At 41.3% G+C, this 20,263-nt stretch overlaps 1 protein-coding gene across 5 annotated transcripts in view; it reads right to left on the reverse strand.

Annotated features, from left to right (window-relative positions):
- TSPAN4 (tetraspanin 4) overlaps nucleotides 1–20,263 on the reverse strand; it is a 359,373-nt gene that overhangs the window by 199,459 nt on the left and 139,651 nt on the right. Inside the window, exon 1 of one of the 5 annotated variants that reach the window (XM_064657622.1) lies at nucleotides 12,550–12,818. The exons of the other annotated variants lie outside the window; for them this stretch is intronic. The gene's annotated coding sequence lies outside the window, so the exon portion shown is untranslated. Of the gene's footprint in view, nucleotides 1–12,549; nucleotides 12,819–20,263 lie in introns of those variants that run through there. 5 annotated transcript variants of the gene reach the window in all.

Consider the following 20,263-nt stretch of genomic DNA (forward strand, 5'->3'; position numbering starts at 1 on the left):
GGGAGCACTTCCCTAAAATCTGACAGCTCCCACCGGCAGTAAAGAGTTGAAAATCTGCCACACACAACTTTTTCAGAAAGGAAAAATCTTACTGAAACGGTGGGAATTACAGTATTAACACTCAGGAAAGTAAGACTCATTTACCATCTTTGTCCCAAATTCCCTGTGAAAGTAACTCACTTGTCTCTGTAGTGCCACTTCTGATCTGTGAAATGAGCTGGCTTGTCTCTGCCTTCCTCCTCTCCTCCCCTGTCTGCCCTTTGATTTTGACTGTAAGCTACTGGAGCCAAGTGAAAAGATGGCTAGCTAATATTTTTTAAAAGGCTTGCCCCAGCAGAGACTTAATCAAGATGAAAACAGGTTTCTTGCATGAAGCATCTTGCAAGTCTCAGCACAAACTGAGAGACACAGGCACCAATTAATTAAAGAACAAATTAGTAAAAGTAAAATGAGCTGGTTATGCACATAGCCTGAGCACTTCACCCTTGCAAACCACCCTCTAATTCTGTTAATTTACAAACTGCAAACCTAGAGTCTAATTATTTCTCATTTCCTCCATAAACTATAAATACACTGACCATACCTGGTGCAAGCTTTAGAGAGAAAGAACTTGAGCACAAAACACGAGGGTAGTAACTCCTGCGCCATCTATTTCAACAACTTAAAACGTTTCCACTTTTTAATTTCCCTACCCTTAAAATTAGAGAGACTTCATAGCCCTGATAGAAGTCAGTTTTCTACTCTTCCTCCCTCCCTTTCTTGCACAGTATAAACTCTGTCCCTATAAAGGAGTCCTCCTTTCTTAGCACATAAAGATGGTCCCATGGAAGCAGATCTGTTCTCACTCTGAGTTTCCAATATACCATTAATTTTTCCTGTGGCACAGACAGTTCTGCCTCCAACCTTCCTCCTCGTCTCTATTGCAAATAGACCAGTTTGGCAACAGAAACCAAAGGTGATTCAAATATTTTCTACATTGCCTGTAAGTATACAAAAATGCCTGTGCAAAGAGCTTCATATTAAATGTTTTTTCTCAGTACACAAATTATGCTGAAACAGTGACAAGTCAGATAACTGTTATTTAACAAGAGTGTCCATGGTATTGCATGTAAGGGAGGAGAATTTAGCATATTTACCATAAACTAGACATCTGAAACCCTAAAGGCAGCTCATTTGCTATCTGGATAAGAAGAGACTTAGAAATCACTTGACTTCACCTTCCCTTGAGGCAAGAAATCATCAATTCTTAAGAAATTAAGTCCTTAATATCGGTGGAATAATTTATAAAGCCAAGCTCTGAGGTACAAGGGAGAGTTTCTAAATGTTGCTTTTAAATAATAAGTAATAAACATCAACACACTGTGGATATATTTCAGACAGCTACAGAAGAATGCATGAGGAAGGCAGAGGTCCTGCATGACCGATAAAATAAGGGTACTTTTACTCCAGTCTCCTTTCAGCATCATCCCTTAGCACACCTCTTGGAAATGACAACTTTTTAAAGGCCCTTTAGTGTAAAATTTAGTTCTCAAGTCATTGCTGTTGTTCTTTCTCGTGCCAATACCAACAACTAATTAAAAACAGATTCATTGGGGATACAGACATTATACAGATCCAGAATCATTTTTTATTACATCTTCCATGTTAGGAAACCCAGTCAGAATCACTAACCTAAATGGGAAATCCTTGGGATAGCAATGTTGTTCCAGCAGGCTAACCATAGCTTGGATGACATGCTTATGTAATGGAATAAGATCCTGCATGGGAATTGGGGAAAAACAAAAAGAGAAGGGCTGATGTACTCTACTCTTGCCCATCCCTGGTGTAAAGTGGATGAAAGGCACATGCTGGTACCCACATTTACATTTAAGCTGCTTAACAATAAAGTTATATATGAATGAAGAAGAATACACTTTGGAAGCATTGCCATTATGGCCATTATGCCTATAAGGATGACTCAAGGGGCAGGTGAATTGAAGCTTTCACAAAACTTTTTTTAATGACTGAGCCTAAAATCACAGCCACATCACTGGACTTAGTGACCTCTGTTCACCTCTGCTTAACATCTACGTTTTCTCTCCCTAACTACATCTGTATATTCCCATCCTGTGGCCAATTCATATTGATTCCTCTACACAAGAAAGCAGGCACTGTGCAATCTCGCCGGCAGAGGTTCAATTTGTATTGATTGTGGTGGCACGCTACCATTTAGGTTATAACAACTCTGTCCCTGCTGCTCTGAGTGGAGGTCTGGTAACCCTTCAACATCTCCAGCCAAAACCCTGCCCCTGAAAGAGGAGAGGCAGCACCCTGACTCTACCGACATCAGATGAACTCCAGGCAATAAAGGTTTGGCCATCAGCAGCAAATCTGTTAACTGTTATCCCTCACACCCTTTATCTGAGCAGCCTCACCTGAAGACAAACACCTACGTGTTCAGCCCACACTTCCCACCTCACCCTAAGCTTGCAGCCACCACAGACCCCACTCCCTTAGCCAAATCTACTTCCAGTTTCCTAAGCTGTTCTTGTTGCTGTGCTCAGTGTCCCCACTGCCAGCCCCTACTCCATTGCCTCCGCTCGTTACAGCAACATTCCTCCTTTAAAGGGGTCATGGGCACCTGGGCCAGTCAGGATGGAGTACATGCAGTGCACATGCAACAGGTACATGTGAGAGCACAGGCAGCAGTCCCAAGTCCCAAGTGGGCTGCAGCTGGGGAGTGCTGCTGGACCCTGACCCCAGGATAGGGGTATCACCACTGCCAAGGCTTGAGCAGGCTTTGTGTGTGGACTCTGAGCTTAAGTGATGGTTAATGCATCAAAACTTTCTACCAGGGATGCCAAAAAAACCTGCTTGTCCCCATAATTTTGGTGAGAGCTGCCTTCTGGCCCACTTCGGCCCTCAGCTCATCTTTGGCTCCTCTTTTGGTGTACCATGTTTTTCCAAACCCAGCTTCTTTGCCTGTTCCATGTTCAGGGCTTTCCCTCCTCATGCCTCACTGTGTGTGATTCCTCTGGACCCAAAGGAACCATCAACTGAAACCAACCAGTATTTCAATATCATGTTGAATCAGGCCTTCCTTTTACCCATTTTGAATCCTGCTTTCTCTTCCTCCTCCATGATTTAACTCTCATAATCACAATACACTAGTGCCTTCAGGTCACACAAAATGCAACCACTAACTCGCCTCCTCATTAATTTAGTCTCATAAGTCTAACGGTTGCAAAGGCTTTCTCCCTACTAATGCCTCTTGTCACTGTCTTCAAAACTCTACATACCTGCTCATCCTCCTAATGAAACAATCCACTTGGCATTAACATCAGTAGACTGTTTGTTAAGAAGTGATCTGTGAAATAAAATAAATTTTAAAGAATCCTGCTAGAAACTAATACTGAAATATACTGTATAAATACAGTACGTGACAACCGCTCCTGTTCTGCAACAGGAAGGTGTACAAAGCCATGCATGTGACAGGTGACAGTCATTCCCAGTAGTTTCAATGAACAAAATGTCTAAGATCAAAAATGACTAAAAGAGTGGTCCTCTTTTGTGGGTTATTAGCTTTGCTTCACACCACAACATTGAAATCAGCTAAGGGTGATCAACTGATAAATACACTCCAAGTGCTGAACTTCATAATTTCATGTACAGAGATCACCACACAAGGACGTTGTGTGCAATATGCCTGGAGAGCAATCCCTTCTTTCCTCCCCCAGTGTACTCTTTGCAGCTACTGTGTGGTTACATTTGATTCAGTGATGCAGGCTTTGTAAAAACTGTGCCTCTTCCAAAGACTAAGAGAAACATTACCTCTTCTGACTGGAGGGTGAACCAAAGTTCAGGGGGAAGCTGGCTGTTTCAGCTGGGAGGAAAAAGCCTTGTGATGGAGTCTTTGATTTGTTTGCTTTTGTATATTCATTTTGCATGAATATAAATGACTAAAAGCGCAAGGCAAAGGGAGTGAGAATATGATTTTTAACCTGACAACCTCACACTGCCACAGGCCTTCAGTCTCTGCTCAGCCCTGGCCAGTACTGTTTAATGTCTTTATCAGACATTAAATTAATGTCTTTATCAAATCGAGTTCACCCTCACCGAGGCCACAGAAGACACCAAGCTGAGTGATGCAGCTGACGCACCTGAGGGACGGGATGCCATTCACAGGAACCTGGATAAGCTCGAGAAGTGGACAAATGGGAATCTCGTGGGGTTCAACAAGACCAAGTGCAAGGTCCTGCACCTGGGTTGGAGCAACCTCCAGCATCAGTAGAGGCTGGGGGATGAAGGGATTGAGAGCAACCCTTGAAGATGGACTTGCAGGTAATGGCAGATAAAAAATGACATGAGCCTGCAGTGTCTCCCTGCAGCCCCGAAAGCCAACCACATCCTGGGCTGCATCTAAAGCAGCATGGCAAACAGGTCAAGGGAGATGGTTCTGCTTCTGTATTCTGATGAGAGCCCATGTGGAATAGTGCATCCAGCTGTGGAGTCCTCAGTTCAAGACATGGACCTCTTGGGAATGTGTCCAGAGGAGGGCAACAAAAGCAATCTGAGGGCTGGAACACTTTCCCTATCAGGAAAGGTTGAGAGAGCTGGGGTTGTTCAGCCTGGAGAAGAGAAGGCTCTGAGTAGATCTCATTGTGGCCTTTCAGAACCTGCATGAGCTTAAAAGAAAGATAGGGACAGATTTTTTAATAGGGCCTGTAGTGACAGGAGTAGGGGTAATGATTTTAAACTAAAAGAGGGTAGGTTCAGACTAGATATAAGGAAGAAATTTTTTCAAGTGAACTGATAAAATACTGGAAGAAATTGCCCAAAAAGGTTGTAGATGCCCCATCCCTAGAAACATTCAAGTCCAATTCAAGAAGCAACCAAAGGATTTCATGCCTAAATCCTGCTCTCTCCTAAAAATTCTCATGGTGCAATAGGCCTGTGCTGTCATGTGCTGCCAAAGGCTTTAAGAGAGGCTCAAGTGGATCAGAAGTGGCTCAAGTGGGAGCCATATAACCAGCTCCTGAACCAAAAGCAAGACATGTTAAAGCAGCCTAAGAAATAGTTAAGTCAAGCAACATCAGTCCTTATCTGGGCAGCAGGTCCTCCAGCTCAAAGAGTCTTACCATGGGACTGTAAGCTCAGAATCTCTCGGGAACCTTTTATTTTAGAAAAAAATATGAATGTTTTTTAATAAGTGAAGCAGAAGAGAGCACGTTTCACTGAAACCTCAAACTTACTGCATACATAAGAAGATCCCATACCTTCCCTTTTATTTCCGTGGTCCTTGCTCGTCCATTAACAATTTCAGTATCTGTAAAAGGCTTTAGTTGCTGGAAAGAGGTTGAGCCCTGGATTGGACAGGCAAGAGGTCAGACGTCCTAGAGATTTCCTCAGCTAATACAAAGATCTTTTGATATTCACAGTTGTACTTCCAACTCATTAAAAGATTTACTGATGCCTGCAACAAAACTTTGAAAACATGTTCCAGTCAGAAGCAATTTCACTTACATAGCAGAACTCAGGGTTGGTTCATTTGGTTTCTGTTTGTTTGTTTGTTTTTGGGTTTTTTATTTTCGTTTTTCCTTTATAAATAAGGAAATTTGCATAAAAAAAATTTCTTCAATACTTAATAACTCATCTCCTTCTGCTCACATGTCACCTGAAGTCATGATCTTTGGTTTATGGTATAATTAGTTGCTATGGAAATAACATAATCAGAGACACAGAGAAAATATTTTGGGTATGATTTGCAACACTCTTTATTTAAGCCTGTGAACAAGTTACTTTTGCAGAAACCTCACTGCTTTTTACGTGCTCTCATCTGCATAACTGCTGCCATCACCTCTGCCTGTGCACTCAGACATACCGGTATTGGTACGTGCATGACTCACACTGAGGGCATTTTCTTCACCCATATTTGAACATCTGTATGTTCAAACAGTGATGAGACTGTACATGCATGCAGGATAGCTGGTCCCAAGTCAGATTAAACAAATAAAATCTCTGAAAAAATTACCTGGTATCGGTCCCCAGAACCCTGTGCACCACAGACCTCCCTTGCCATTTGTGCTTTCTGGGCTTTTGTCATCCTATTCTTTGCTAATGATTTCTCTTGTCCAATAATGAAAATTTTAAGTAAGGAGATTCCCTGTTTCCCCAATAAATTCTGCCTATTTCAGCCCTGGACGCAGAGGATTATTGCTGCAGATGAAAGACAAGCAGGGCCAGTCACTGAACTCCTGAAGAAGCAGAAGGCCCTGTTTCCCTACTAATGTCCTCAGTAATAAAGAACGTAAGAACAGAAATAAAGAACCCATCTGACACCCTGTACAAGAAGAGTTGTAGCTCAAATAAAATCTTTGTCAAGACCTATCTTTGCAGTGTCAGCAGGTCTTAGCAGCACAAATGCAATTTATGTGCTAGTTTTCTTAAAATCAGGTTACTTTCTCTAACCTGAGAGATCAGCTGACATTCAAAGAAATACCACTTCAAACACACACGTGGTACTTAGGATCTTTCTGTCAAGTATAAAGTAATCAGACATGAAAATCCTTAAACTGCACAGTTCTGCAGGCTTGTGAAAGCAAAAGCAAACAAAACAAAACAATGACTTAGAAAAATTCAAAGATTCAATAATGTTCCCTAACCAGTGTTTGCCTTTTAACATCTTTATGGATTTTTCCCTTGGAGATTCAAAATGGATTCTTTTCTTGTCTTGCATCCTTAAAAACAGGACTAAGGTTTTGCACGCTCATGAGCATGAAGCAGAGTTCATATAACCATATTTCAGCTCCAGCTCCAAAGCAATGAAGGCCCAGAAGCATTCACTGACCTCACAGGCATCCAAGCACTCAGCACATTTCAGAATCAGGTCACAGAGAGCCCATTTCAACTAAGTACTCAACCACAGTTTCCCTGCATTGAGATATTCATGTACCTAAACAGTAAGCACACACTTAAATGCTTTCACGAGTGGGATTGTACATAAGTATGAGAAATGCAGTGTTCAAAAGGCTTCACATCAACCTGGGCTCTCCATACAGCTGCTGTAGCAGAAGGAGCACACACCTTTGAGGCTACTGCTTTGCAGATCTACTGGCGTGCCTTCAGCCAAAAGAACATAGTTTGAAATGGGGAAAGGAGCTCTCCTACCATCAACTCAGTCAACAGATGTGAGCAAGCATGCCAAGACCCCAGGGCTGGCTCGAGAAATGATCTCTGCTGCTGCACTGCTGGGTCTATCTTTCTCTTCATAGCCAAAAGTCCTCAATTTGCTCCTAGTTCCCTTAGGGTCCTTCTGAAATCCTAGTTAAAAGACAAATACAGGGAGCAATAGATGTACTTTCTTTCATCTTGAAAGGCAACTTCTTAGAGTAAGCAAAAGGCATTATTTTTTATTATATGGAAGGTTTGTGACACCAACTCAATGCATTTCTTGGAATGCAAGATGTGTTGGAGAGAGTTTAAAATTAAAATTGAAGTATTAAAGAGCCTGCAGCAAATTAAGAGTATTTGAAAGCAAATAGTAAACAAAACCACTAGGTGATAATTAAATATTGATATTAAAATGCAATGGACCTGTACAAAGAAAATGCAAGTGGCCATATATTTTCTTATATATTAGGTTATCATCTGTTCTTTTCTGTTCTTAATGTCATATGGAATCACAGGACTTACATCATCCCACATAATAAAAGTAAACAGCAATCTTATCCTTGATCTCTTATCCTTGACATCTCTATAACCATTCAAGCAAAAAGAAAGGAGCTTCTGCTATCAAAAAGTTTAAAAAAAAAATTCTGGGTAGTACCACAAGCTTTGGCTTTTTGCTTTGCTATTCTGAGCATTCATAACAGTGAACAGTCAAAAATAACTTCAGGAATGCTACCAGCAGACATACTGTCAAACACAGTTTTTGAACAGATAACACATACAGGTAAACAATTTAAAACAATAACCTAGGATTTACACTCCTAAAAGGCATATTAGTGAGTACAATAGCGATAATGCTTGAAATAAAAGTGTTCTTTTGGAATAAAAAGTATCACCTGTGCTGGAAACTACATATCTGTATTTACTTGTTCCCATCACCACAATCCAGCTTTTTATATTTCACTGTCAAAATCTGTAAATAGGCTCATGTCCCTAAGGAAGGGTACATCAACACAAAGAGAAGAGGCACCTGTATTTTAAAGTAGCAGGATACTGTTTTTGCAAAACATACCCAAACTCAGTTACCAAAACATAATACATGAGCTCTAATTCAGCAAATTTGAGATGTCTAAAAAAATGAGAAACTTCTCTCTACTTATTAAGGGACTTAATGTTATTTAATTTAAATCGTGGAGGCTTTGTTTGGACAGAAATAAGGATGTAACTTAGAGCTTTAATGATAAAAAATGAAAGAGAATCAGTGCCTGAATTTAGGTGCTCATTGAAAAGGTACTGCCAAAATGTCTGTTTAATCCTTAAAGTCACTGCTCATTTTGCACACTGGCTAAGATTCTGGATTTAATCAAAACCAAATTTGTGCCTAAACTTCACTTGAGCATTTGTGCTCAGTGTTTCCTATTAGTTTGCACTAGGCTTTCAGACATTTCTACTCTGTAAGAAACACCTGGCACTGGACTTTTGCAAAATTTAATTCCTGCTAAATCTAAGCCTCAGCCTACATTAAATTGCTAAAACTGCAAGCTCAACCTCTTCTGTATTCTGACCTCCAAGCAGTTTTTTTTGCCGTGTTATATTTATGAGGATGTTTATGAAGGCAGATTTATATACTAAAAAAATATTTCTGCATCGAATCACCAAGAAGCCATGTGAAAAATTATTAGGAGCATTTCCACAGAAAAATGGTATCTATTCCATGATGGTTTTCAGAAATGGCAGGGAATGTACAAAGAAAAACCCAGCCTCGTAATTTCTGTATTCTGCATTTCTGTCTTCAGGCAAGATTTCTTATTTGATGGGGAAGGAAGACCTTCTTAGAAATACATTTATTTTACACATATTTCCAGGTATATAAAGACCATATTAAGTTTCTGCATTGCTCTGGTATTGCTAATGGTATTTATCTCAAAAACCACATGATTATAAGCCTAAAAAACTTTAATTAAAATGCTTTACAGCCTTTTGTAAATGTTATCCAAACCTATGCTGTAGGGCAAACTGTACTTTTAATTTCTATTTGTTATGTTTACACTGTATAAAGAGATTCATGCAGTTAAAACTAGCCACTATTTCTTAGAAGGCTACATAAATTCCTTGGTCAAAGTCTGTCTGGATAGAGCACACAATCATTTTTGTTTGCTTCCATTTTGCTTGGAATTCCAAATTTGATTTGGCAGTCAATCACTACCAAAAAAAAAAAAAAATTCCTATAGGGGTCAAACACTATAAAGCCAAAACTATTCCTCTTAATCAAGCCAATAATCAATATGCTTGATGTATTTTCAAGAGTCAAAAACTGAAAATACCTAGAAGATGATTATACTCACTGCCTGGCTCACACACCACACTGTGTTTGGAGCCTGATTCAAAACTGACTGAATTCATGGCAAGGTGTTTTTCCAATCTCAAAGCCTCAAAAGTCTGACTACTTTTAGTCCAGACAAGTCTTGGAGCAAGCTTCTGCCCCCATTGATGCCTGGATATTGTGGTGAGCAGTACTTGTCATATTTAGATGAGCTGGCATTCAATTTTTTAATGTGAGACAGAGAAGCAGAAGGACTGAATCCAGGATTCCCTTTACCACTGTGGAATGGAATTTCTTTATTGATCTGTTTAAGACAGGATAGGTATGACAAGTATGACAGGACAGATGTAACAGGGCATTAAAGCTCCAAAAAACGGGAAGGAGAAGGGCTGACATTCTCACCAGAGCCTGTGAGGACTCCCTGCTGGCCTGCCAGCTCTGTGGGGCAGACAAGTGGTCCCAAAGGCATTCTGGACCCTTGTTCCTTCAGACAGGTCTCAGATCCTGTTCTACAGTGAAATGTGTAGCACCTTTTGCACCTAAAAACATAATCACGGGCAGAATTTCAACAGAACACAGCCCTTACAGACCAATTTGTAAAAATGCAACCCAAAAGAAACCAAGAAACATCAGCTCCTCAATCACCAACTAAAACGAGAAAACCATGAACCTTTGCAATGTGGAACTCCCCTGCCTTCACCCAGCCACGGAGCCCATTCTCCCTTCCCTGTGAAACAAGGACTCAAAGCACTGCATCTGGCAGCCTGATGGCAGCTGTTAGCCCTGCTACAAGTCCCGGCATAATCCCGGCCTGGCCTTAGCTGCTCCTCCAACAGAAAACTCTGCTAGAAAGGGAACCAAGCCAAGTTGGCTTTGGCAAGACAGAGATGCAAATCTGATTTTCCTTCATGGGGTAAGTTATAGATTCTGCAGACTTGTGCCTCTTGCAGCTGGAAGCTGACAGCTTCAGATGAGAGGAATTTATCATTATTATTTTAGTATGAGAGCAGTTCACTGATTGCAGCTTGACAACTCAAGTTAATTAGCTGATGAAGGGTCTGATACATGGTGGCTGGCTCCACATCTGTGGACGATGACACAATCAGCAGGATGAAACCCATACTTAAAAGGTCTTTGGTCTTTTTAATCCTAAACTACAAATCACAAAATCCACATAACAAAACCTGCAGATCAGAGGAATTACACAAGAGGTTCCCCTACCCCTGGCCCTTGGGACAATCTGGTCTCTGCTACTTATTGAAGCTCATCAACAGACAGACTTGACTTCAAAAGCATCCTCTTTTCTTCCTGGACTCCCGATGGTTCTCAATAATAAGATAACTGGTTTGAGCATAACCTGGCAGTGTTCCCTTACGGCTGCTTTCCCCAGCAGGGAAATACCAACTTGCAGGTTTTCCTCTGCTCCTGCCAAAGAGCAGGTGGGATTCACCCACCCTGTCAAAGCGATTATGTCAAAATCATCTGGCCCCACCTAGCAGATCAATGCACAGAGCCCACGTTGCTATTTTGTATCCAAGCTTTCAATAAGTTTTGGTTCTTACTAAACTAACAGTTAAAATAGTACCTGAGGCCATAATGTCCCAAGCTCCTAAGAAGCATTGGAGAAGCACAAATGGCAGGGAAAGCTGGCTGGGAAGTGATCTACATGGGACTGGAGCCACTGAAAGACACTAAGCAGTGAGGGACAGTTCTTCCCTGTTGGGAACAGGGACAGGCTGTTGCTGGTAGACCTGGAGCTTCACATCAGTGGGAGCTACCGCAGAAATTCAGTCTGCTCTCTGCCAGACTCCACACGTAACTATACAGCATAGCTGTAAACCTCTCTGTGGCCCTAGTTTTTAGCAACAAGAAAAGCATTTTTTGGTCCGCCTTCCACATCCACATTTCACACTTTTCAGGGTGCAGCCTGCTTCCATCTCCCTTTTCACTTATCACCTAGAAAGATGAACCGCACTTGAAAGCAAAAAAGGCAATTCCAAGCATCACTGAACATGTCTGAAATGTGGTTAATCAGAGGTTGCTGGAGAGCAATCAAGAGAAAGGAGGCTTCTTCCTTTAGATGAAGACAATGAAATTCCAAGACAAGCAGCTCTTGTTCCCAGAAACAATGAGCAGAGTATATAACCCACAGCCATCTCACCTGGGCCTCCCAAGTCCTGAAAGGGGCAGCACAGAAAGGCACACAGCTACGGGCACAGGAGCCAGTATTTAGTAAGAGATGTGCACAACAAACTGAAATGGATGGGTTGAGAACCCACTTACGAAGCTTTCCTAGTTTCATCCTGGCATGCTTTAATCCCATTTTAATCATCCACACAAGGATTCTCTTGATGGAGCCTGCATTCCTCCAAAAGAAACCTTTCAGTCCTGGATCCCTGCTTTTCTACACTTCTTGAAGTACCATAAAAGCAGATGAAGAATTTTTTGTGTGTGTGTGCTATAGGACTGTTTCTTCCCAGTTTGAGAGCAGTTCAAAGGAATTGGCTTCAACAGCTTCCCATGATTTAAGTTTCTTTTTGACCATGTTGAGTTCTGAAGGAAGAGAGGTTCCAGTGAGAGTCATGCTTTATTCTGCCTCCACTAGGATGTTATTGTAAATCTTAGGATGAATCAGGAAAGCACAGGTGCTGCACACATAATTTAGAAGCAAAACATTGTGCTGCAATAATGTTTGAGCATTTAGGGGACCTCAAAAATGATTTTTTGTTATTATGCTCTAAACAAACAAAACCAAACAAATAAACGAACACCCAAATCCCCAAAAAACTCCAACATTTCCCATGTTCACGTTAATTTCTGTAATACAGCTTTAAAAACAAAACAATCCCAAAATTCAATAGTGCACCCAGGATGGCAATGCCTCAAAATTTGAAGCATGATGTTGGCATTTTTCCCAGGAAAAAACTATATATACATGTGTGTATACATACAGACACTTTTTATTTTTTTGCAAGATCAATGAAGCTCTGGGGCTTATTGCCACCTCAGCCAGCCAGAGCCAGAGACGGGCTGGTCTGTGCAGTGCACGAACACTTAGGCATGAGAAAGAGTTTGATTACCTGAACAACTGTGTGTCTGTGCATCAGAAGTAGTGAACAGCAAGGCTCTCTCAAATCCATGATGCTGAAGCCTTATCCTTCCTACCGAAGACAGAGGTCTTAATTTGAGGGCTGCCTGCACTTCCAGGACAAAATTATTAGGCTATAGTAAGCAAGCTCCTCACAGCAGGCTGATGAGATTTAAAGAATCCCCTTGGTTATACCCAGTCAGTTGCAAACAAATCCCTGCACTAGCAGCAAGGCTAGCTAGGGTTTTTCTGTGGGAGCACGTTACAGAAGCTCCTAATCTTCAATCCTCTACCAAACCTACTGCAATGATGTCTGCAGCTCTGTTTGAACCAGCAAGAAGTGTGAGTCATTTCTTGTGGTAACAAGGCAGAAGAGATGCAGTTCCACACATACTCTTACGCATTCTTGAAGAGGCATCTGAATGCTGTCCAAAAATTAATTACATAGCATGACAAGCTCTGACAATTAGCTAAGTAGACTGCTTGATGGCTAGGCTTTTAAATAAGGATCTTTCAAGGGGGAAACTCTGGAACAGGCACTGCTACTGTCACAACATTCTGAGCTGTCATGAAAGCACAGCATCAACAAGACAACCCTAGGGGCTTCACAACTGTGACTGCCAAGGAAAGACAAGATCCTGTGGGAAAAGGACCTATTTAACTGCACCTGTACCTCACATCTATCATCAGGATGTGAGGATGTGCCCCCAAAAGGGCAGGAACACAGGAGGATTTGGGTCTTCTCCAGAATACAGCTGGCCCCCATGAAGCAGCAAGAGAAGCCAGGACCACCACCTACTCTCACTGGAGCTGGAAGAGAGGCTCTCTGTCACACTTCATCAGGCAGAGGTCACAGGCAGCCCTGCCAATACAGCCACACCCTGTACGGTGGTCAACAGGCCCAGCACCCTTGACCCCTGCTAGATGCAAAAGCGCACTGCCTCCAAAATCCCTCACGTGTCCACTCCGAGCAACCCTAAAGGCTCCTGCTCCTCCACCTCGTCACTGAAGAGGAGTTTTGACAAAAGGCTTTTGCTGCCGCACACCGTTTGTGCAGATTCCTCTGATGGCTGCTTGTGGAAATCAGTGTTTCACTCGCATAGCTCTCGCCCCCTTTGGGTAAGGAAACAATGCTCCCACTTCTCAATTTTCTCCCTTTGTGTGCAAAGGGGAGGGGCAGAGAGGCAAGGATTTCGGGACAGTAAATACCCAGAGTGACCGGACAGCAAGCAGTGGAGTGTTCATGGCAAGAGCTTTTGGCATTGCAGGAGAAGAAACAATTCATTACACAACAAATAAACTACAATTTTGTATTTACAAGGCAGATTTTCTGTGCAGCCAATTACTGTACATGTAGTAGTGACTAAAAGTCTTACGTTACGATTTTCAGATTATCTATGAGATGACTCGGTTTTATCAGTATATCTTCTTTATGAAAAAAATAATCAGGGAATGTATTAAATAAATAGGGAAGATGAGTTTCACTGGAAGCTAGGTGCCTGTTTCCCTTCTATACATGTGAAAATCTGTCTCTCACAAATCTGTTACAAACATATTTTAGTCACAAAAAATATTGTTTCAATAGTGCATTCTTCACAATTTGCTATTCTTCTGTGATACATTAATTGGCAGTTTCTTTTCCCTTAATGGATGACTCCCTGAGCCTTTAGAAGGTTTCAGGTTGGTTCTGTATGTATACTTATAATGAATATATATTAATAAGCATGTGTCAGTGTATACACTTTCACAGAAAATTAGAATCTTAAGAACTTTACTGATACCCCTGGAAAATGGATAATTCAACGTTTTATTTTTGGGTTGGACTTTGTCACAGTTGAGCCACAACTTGCCAGCTCATCTTTTTTCTTTAGAATCAATATCTAGATATGTGCACTGAAGCACCGTTCACTTAAACTAAATCTGCTTTTAACACCATATGCTAATTAACCTTTGGGTTTTGATACGAATCCCTCAGCAGCTCACGCTCCTCAGTCATGATTCAGATGTGTAAGCAAGATTCTCAGCCACTGCAAAACAACTTAACTACAAGTAAATCAAAAGCACTGAGTGTTTACACCAATTGAGAACCCAGCCAACCGTCTTAAAATTGCAGAGGCTTCCACTCAGGTAAGCACCACTGCTGAAGTATTTCTCCCCCATGTATATGCTGCCTTTTTCGTTCCTGTTGATGCAGTGAAAATATCTGCAGCAGCATTTCTGAACTGCACCCTAGGATTTGCTTAGAGTTCTCCCTTTCTTTGAATAGGGACTCTGTTTTCCTGATTCAGTTGAGCTGTGCGTGCCAAGCCTTGACTCACGTAGTTTATACTGCTGGGGCACAGGTGAGATGCCCTTCCCTCAAGCTGTCACCAACCTCAGCGGAGAATCAGCTGCCAGCCCGGCCTCAGCATCTACGGAGGACCCTCACATGTCACAGTGTTAGACTCCCTCTTGCTCCTCCATCTGGGAGCACAGCCGTCTCCTTCCTCTCTCAAGGAAAGCAGCCAGTAAGGGCCAGAAGTCACTTCACACTGTTATTTGCTACCTGTCAATCCATATACCCAAGCCAGCTTTGTTTGAGAATCTGTCTTTTAGATTTAATTTTCTTTCCAGGCAAAGGCGTAGCAGGACACTGCTGCCAAATACATGTTTTGTTACAGCCTCCCATTGCTGCCGAATGCCATAATTTATTCTGTTTCAGTCTGTACACTGTAGCTCCATTTTATGTTTTTCAAAGTGGAAGATGCATGGTCAGAATGAAGACTGCCCAGGACAGTGGCGCAGGGCAATACTGCATGGAAATTTCCCTAAGGCAGATGAGAGAAGACGAGGAGGCAGAATGGCTCCCTGGGGTAGGGACCAACGCAGGCATGGCAATGAGAAAGCTATTGGGATTTATCAGCTCAGCTAGTGTTTATTCCAAAATTCAAGTGCTCTTTTCCTTCTCCCTGTGTGGGCTAATCCAGTGCACACCGAAGTCAGTGGGAGCTCTACCTATGAGTCTGAAGAGCACAGAGGCAAACTTTTGAGAAATTTTTTCATTTAGAGAATAACTTAAAGTCATCTCTCTGGAGATGCGAAAGACCTAAATATCAGACACCTGCAACTACTTTACTGGCAGCTGCCCTTCTATATTGAGCCTGTAGAATTCAAAAAACTTGATGTGCCTCCCAATGTGCTGAACAAGAGGATTAGATCTGACCTTTCGCGAAGAAGCAAGAGAAAGATGGGGGTCAGTCTACTTTGCAGATGAAACAACAAAAAGGGCTAAGACTTTGTCCTCAAAAATTAAGTAAGCTTTCAGACCGAAGCCAGAAACAAAAGTTTCCATTCCACCTCTTACACAATCCTCCAGCGCTGGGTACGTGATTCAGTCCTTGTGCTTCACTTTGCCCTCCAGTCCTTTTTTTTCATACTATCTCTTACCAAGTTATTGAGGTTTCTAGATATCAGTTCAATACAATAGCGATGGATGTGCTGTATGATAGTATCAAGAACAGCATAATGATGATAATGACAAGGAGGAGGTACCCAGCACAAACCTGAAATATGATTATGAGCACAGAAACACAAGCAGGAACTCATTAACACATAATGTATGCTAAGATGCTCTTTAAATTGTGTTAGTGGGTACCAAGAAAAAGCTTTTCTAACTTTAGTGTTAATTACCATTATAACGACTACTAGTCTTAACTAAAGTGTTTTTTGCTTTTACTTGCAGAGCAATTACATACAGTTAGTTATTCCAGTGTTACTCTATTCTCAATCATTACATGTCTGGATGAAAACTCACTTCAACCAGAACAAGTATTACAACCTCTGAGACAGGTCTGAAAACAGAAGTGGAGGTCTCCCACATTTCTATTAATCTTGGCATTGTCCTGAAGTAGTTCACTAACAGATGGCACTCAGTGTAAGTGAGAGAAAACAATACAGAAATGGGGAAATACAGAATGGACAGGTGGTGATAGTGAAAATGAGTGAGACATCCTGTCATCACACAGGGAGTATTCTAGCTTTGCTTAAAAAAACATCGCATCTTACATACCAAAAGGAGCTGCTAGCCACACAGCTGGAGCCACGAATTTCATTGGATTTGGGCAAGCAGTATAGAACAGCTTCGTATTTCCAAAACATACAGCTTTTCCAGAGTGGTAACTACTGCATTCCCACCAAGCTGACGCAAAAGCACAGCATTGGACCCACCTGTCCAAGGTCTGAGTAAATTGCAGAGTCTACCTCAAGCCCTGCTTTCCCTTTCCTCTCTCTACAGCCTCTCTCTCAACATATTCAAGCATGTTTGCAAGAAGGGAACAAGTTGTTGTTCAGCCACAATGACAAGTCTCCACAAAGGAAGAGTTCACTTTTTATTGCTGATAGACAGCAAACAGCTTTGCAACCTACCACTCAAATGCTAATAATCAAGTTTAGGGGCGTTATTTGAGATAAAGTCAAAGAATTCCTCTATGATGTGTGCATGTGGAAGCACAATTCAGTGTAGGTAGTTCATGGTAACATTCACTAAATTTCAAAAGGCCAAAGAAAAGCTCTGCCACAGGGATACAACAAAATACAAAAATGTGTCAGGTGGATTTTGGCAGATGTTATAGCAAGTAAAGTATATATGAAATATATATCAATAAATGCACCATTCAGCTCTCCTGTTTTTACTCTGTCTTTGCTACTGACACAGTATAAAACAGCATCTTTTTGGCTCACAGAAAGATTCTGTGCCATCCACTTTTTCAAGACCTACATACTAAATCATATCTGCAGCATAAATCATACTTTGCAACAGATTATATTTAAGAGAAATAATCTCCAAGTGTAGTAATCTCCAAATGTTGTATACGCAATAAGGCCACTCCTTACATTAAAATTCACATCTGTAATATTTTAGCATGCATGTTAGCCAACAAAAGACCCACAAACAGGTCCACTTAATGTATCTTTACAAAGCTTTAAAAATACCTTTCCCCTATTTTTATTAACATTTTTCCAAAGAGATAAAAAAGCTGAAAACCCTAGCAGCCTCACAGTGCTGGAGCCATTTATCATATTGCAAAGCTGAGAAATGCACTTCAGTTGGTTTTACCAGCACCCCCCACATAAGACTCGTCTTTTTAAAAAGTCCAGTAAAAGTCTCTACTAGAAAGATGCTGCCAGAGCCTGAATCAAAGGCTGATGGATAGGAATCATTTGATCAAAGCCTGAGAACAGAAAAGCATTTTTTATTAAATGCTCTTATGCTTTAATGCTTTTGCTCATTTACTCAAGGACATGGGCTTTAGCAACAGCTCACTTTTTGTACTGCACCATGTCACATACTCAGTGCAAATAACAAAAGCCCTCATCAACAGAAATGCAACTGGATTTTTGGTCATGAATACGAAGAGTCACTATTTGGTCTTATTTTATTATGCCTGCACGTGCAATTTTCTTGGTACCAAAGATAAGAGTATTGGGCTAAAATGGTCACTGCTGAGAGGCTTATGCTGATGATATTAGAGTAGAGGAGGTGTAATTAATATCTAAATATGGTAATTCATATCAAGCAATGAGGTTCCACTTTAGATTGCTAATTTACAAATAAAAAACACCAGTGGAAAAAAAACCCAGAGAATATGCTGTTTCTTCACTTCCTATCTCCTGGCCTTTTATCCACCTCACACCCAAATACTCCCTTCTGATAGAAGCAAGAGCTTTCTGGCTTTCTGTCTCAATATTTCTTCTAACTTGGAAATTACTTTGAAATACATTTTTTACTAGTGACATTCTGTACGCTAATTAAAACCAAACCAGAACAAACAATAACCCCCGAAATTTTGCCTTCACCATAGGCCTCTAGGAACACAGAAGGCACCAGCACTGCAGGACATCAGTCTCACACAGAAATTGCACAGGGGCCCTAATCTGTCAGAAGATAAATGAGCAGGAAAGCCAAGTTTCCAAATGCCCTCTGCTGGCACCTGTCAGTATGACTAACAATTCAACCCTGTTCCTAAACTAGAAAACTAATTCTGAAGGTTTATCATCTGAAGATATCGTTAACAGGCTGCAGGAACTCAGCCATCCTCCTGCTGCAGGTTCCAGGAGCAGAGTGGCTTGGCCAAGTTCTTACCCCCATGACGTGCTGGCTCACAACACGCAGCACAGCTGTCACAGCATCACAGCCACCACCAGCCACAGCAACCAAGGCCACCCCTTCCCACAGGTACCCCAGCTCTCCGTGCACTACAGGCTTACAGCTGTAACAGCATGAACAAAGTGATAGGCATTTTTTGAGTTATTTTCCCCCAAATAAGTGGATTTCCAAGCATGATGGCGTGGCCACCTTATTTCCAATATCCCCCTTAATCATTCACTAAGAATTTGAAAAAGTCATTAGGAACTGGTAGAGAAGAAAGCCAGGTTACAGTTCCTTAATATTCTGGCTTTGAATTACTATTCCTTTACTGTTAACTTTGAGTTAATTGAGGACATTTTGTTGGGTGATATTTAAAGTTATGTTTCAATACCATGTTAACAAACAAAGCCATTGAATCAGAATAGACCAACAGTTAATAATACAGATTGGAAATACATATCCTGGAAGAACCACTAACTTCGTGAAAGAGATGATTATGTGTTTGCATGCCAGAACTCACAGAAATAGCTGTTGAAGACATTGGCCTGACAAAGCAACCTATTTTCCATGAAGCACTCTAAGGGATGAAAGCATTTCAAGCACGTTTGTTAAGAAGTGCTGCTGGGAGAAGAAAAGGAACACTCCTGCCTTTCACGGTGTGCAAAGAAAGGGACCATGTAATAACACACTAGCTAAAAATGTCTAATCTCACCCCATGAAGAAAGAGTTATTGCACTAATGAACTGAAGATGATGGACCAGTCTGGTTTAGGTCTTGCAGTTGGTTCATGGGGTAGGGAAATTCAGCCTAGTGTTTACTGTTACTTGTATGGAGTAGATACAGTGACTACTGAGTTACCTTTTTGATTTTGTGCTATTTTAGCCTGTATATATGACAGAATTAAATTTTGTCCTCTTTTGCCATATTTGCATTTGAGTGCTTTTTGGATGGGATAGGGAAATAATTCTGTTCGATGTAGAAACCTGCAGGGTGCCTTGCTTCCAGCAGGAAAATCAACTTGATCTTCACATGCTGGCCAAGCAGAACCCACAATCATTAGCATGACACAAGAAAGATATTTGAGTTTTGACATGGAAAATGCCAGGATGCAAGGGATGGTATGAGAGGAAGAGCTGTCACTCCAACACAAGAACAGCAGCATACCTTTGTTTTGACACTGACAAAGTACATTCAAGGAAATACACCAGTGGTAAAGCAGAATAACAGCATCCTCTAAGGAAGCCCACAAAATAGCATTTTCTACTCAGAGACAAAGATGCATTGCCATCTTCCTCACAGCATGGTGATACCTGGGGCTTTCCAAGCTTTACATCTCTACAAGCAACACAGGGAGTGGCTTCTAAAGCAGCACCATAGTATTCTCTTGCTGATGCTCTTCATGGAATTTCAAATCAAACAGACTCAATTTGCTAGAAAGAATATCTTACTCCCCAAAGCCACTAAATTTACTGTGGAAGTCCCAAAACTCCAGCTGGGTTCTTTCTTTGTAGCTAACAGATTTCAAGGGACTTGCACAGAAATAGCAGATTAGAATTTACGAAATAAACACAGAAATGAA

The sequence above is a fragment of the Pseudopipra pipra genome, chromosome 6 (assembly GCF_036250125.1).
Source record: "Pseudopipra pipra isolate bDixPip1 chromosome 6, bDixPip1.hap1, whole genome shotgun sequence".
NCBI classification, from domain to species: domain Eukaryota; kingdom Metazoa; phylum Chordata; class Aves; order Passeriformes; family Pipridae; genus Pseudopipra; species Pseudopipra pipra.